The following is a 2,637-nucleotide window of genomic DNA, read 5'->3' as shown; positions in this document are numbered from 1 at the left end:
ATAACTTTAAGATAATTTTATAACACCAGTTGTTTTCTGAAGAGTTAATAAATTTCTTATAAGTTATAGGAAACATTCTTTGGAGTTTGGGATGTAGATTGGTGTGTGTGGGGTGTATGCACACAAGCACACGCATGTGCATGGATTGGGAACTGTACATCAGGGTAGCTAATCATCCCGGTTTGCCTAAGCTTGGGTTTCTAGATCATGGAACTTTCAGTGCTAAAACTAGGAACCTTGCAAAAACAGGTAATAGGCAACTATGTATTTTCATATACTTTGTGTGTGTGTGTGTGTGTGTGTGTGTGTGTGTGTGTGCGCGCCTAAAGTAATGGTAATAGAGCTACAAGGAATTCAGATCTTGCAGAGCATAAAACAGCTCTGAATTCAGTGCCTAGACTATTACCTGTCTGTTTTATTAGCAGAAAGCTCCGCCTCCTGTGTTTTCCCCATTTCAGATAACCTTTTCTCGTCATGAAGAAATTAATTTCTTTGTTGGAATCATTGCAAGTAAACTTGATAGCAGTAGTGTTATTGAGGCAGCTTACTCAGTGATTTACTAAGTACAGCCTCTTCATAAAAGGTGAAGCAGAAATAATTTATTGATCATTACCAGGATTTCAATAACCTGTTGAACTACCTGATTTTTTCCCCTTCTCATAAAGCCCACTATTTTTATTTCTCTTTATATCTTTGCGTTAGTTGTTTCTTTTGAAAACATTTTTACGTGTATTTTCGCATCATGTAAACGGTTTTTTGTGTGTATTTGCTTTTTTCTAGAGTATAGTTTGAATGTCTAAAAAGCTGTTATTAGATTAAACTACAAGAAATTGCCAAGATTTGACTGTTTTTGACCTATAGCAATGGCATCTTCCTATGGATCAACTAATAGTTAATTCATCTTTTGGTCATTTGAAAATATTAGGCTATTAACTTAAGTCTAAGCAGCATATTCCATTGAAACCCTGGTTAATGTTATGGAGGAACTGAGATGAACTTTGGGCTTATGACTCTGTGCTGCCCATTTGCTACAAATACATTTTAAAATGTATAACTCATGTGGAAAAACTGAGCATTGCATAGCCATTAGTACTGTTAGAGATTTAAAAATTTATTTTAACCAAAGGTTAAGACCAAATTTAACGACTATTCTTTCTCTTTTTTAAAAAATAAGAGTATAATTGGTTTACAATGTTGTGTTTAGTTTCTGTTGTACATTGAAGTGAATCAGCTATATGTATACATATATCCCCTCCCTCTTGGACCTCCCCCCGCCCCCCATCCCACCCATCTAGGTCATCACAGAGCACAGATCTGAGCTCCCTGTGCTATACAGCAGGTTCCCACTAGCTATCTATTTTACACGTGGTAGTATATATATGTCAAACCTAATCTCCCAATTCATCCCACCCTCCCCTTCCCCCTCTGTGTCCACATGGCCATTCTCTACATCTGTGTTTCTATTCCTGCCCTGCCAATAGGTTCATCTGTACCATTTTTCTATATTCCACATATATGTGTTAATATACAATATTTGTTTTTCTCTTTTTGGCTTACTTCACTCTGTATGACAGACTCTAGGTCCATCCATATCTCTACAAATGACCCAATTTCATTTCTTTTTATGGCTGAGTAATATTCCATTGTATATATGTACCACATCTTTATCCATTCATCTGTCAATGGATATTTAGGTTGTTTCCGTGTCCTGGCTATTGTAAATAGTGCTGCAGTGAACATTGGGGTGCATGTGTCTTTTTGAATTATGGTTTTCTCAGGGTATATGCCCAGTAGTGGGATTGCTGGGTCATATGGTAATTCTACTTTTAGTTTTTTTTTTTTTAATTAATTAATTAATTAATTAATTTATGGCTGTGTTGGGTCTTCGTTTCTGTGCGAGGGCTTTCTCTAGTTGCGGCGAGCGGGGGCCACTCTTCATCGTGGTGTGCGGGCCTCTCACTATCGCGGCCTCTTTTGTTGCGGAGCACAGGCTCCAGACGCGCAGGCTCAACAATTGTGGCTCACGGGCCTAGTCGCTCCACAGCATGTGGGATCTTTCCAGACCAGGGCTCGAACCCGTGTCCCCTGCATTGGCAGGCAGATTCTCAACCACTGCGCCACCAGGGAATCCCCTACTTTTAGGTTTTTAAGGAACCTCCATACTGTTCTCCACAGTGGCTGTATCAATTTACATTCCCACCAGCAGTGCAAGAGGATTCCCTTTTGTCCACATCCTCTCCAGCATTTATTGTTTGTAGATTTTTTGATGATGCCTATTCTGACCAGTGTGAGGTGATACCTCATTGTAGTTTTGATTTGCATCTCTCTAATAATTAGTGATGTTGAGCAGCTTTTCATGTGCCTCTTGGCCATCTATATGTCTTCTCTGGTGAAATGTCTGTTTAAGAGTTCTGCCCATTTTTTGATTGGGTTGTTTGTTTTTTTTGATATTGTGTTGCACGAGCTGTTTGTATATTTTGGAGATTAATCATTTGTCCATTGTTTCATTTGCAAATATTTTCTATTCTTTGGGTTGTCTTTCTGTCTTGTTTATGGTTTCCTTTGCTGTGCAAAAGCTTTTAAGTTTAATTAGATCCCATTTGTTTATTTTTGTCTTTATTTTCATTACTCTAGGAG

The sequence above is a fragment of the Balaenoptera ricei genome, chromosome 19 (assembly GCF_028023285.1).
Source record: "Balaenoptera ricei isolate mBalRic1 chromosome 19, mBalRic1.hap2, whole genome shotgun sequence".
NCBI classification, from domain to species: Eukaryota; Metazoa; Chordata; class Mammalia; order Artiodactyla; family Balaenopteridae; genus Balaenoptera; species Balaenoptera ricei.
This window is presented reverse-complemented; position numbering follows the sequence as displayed.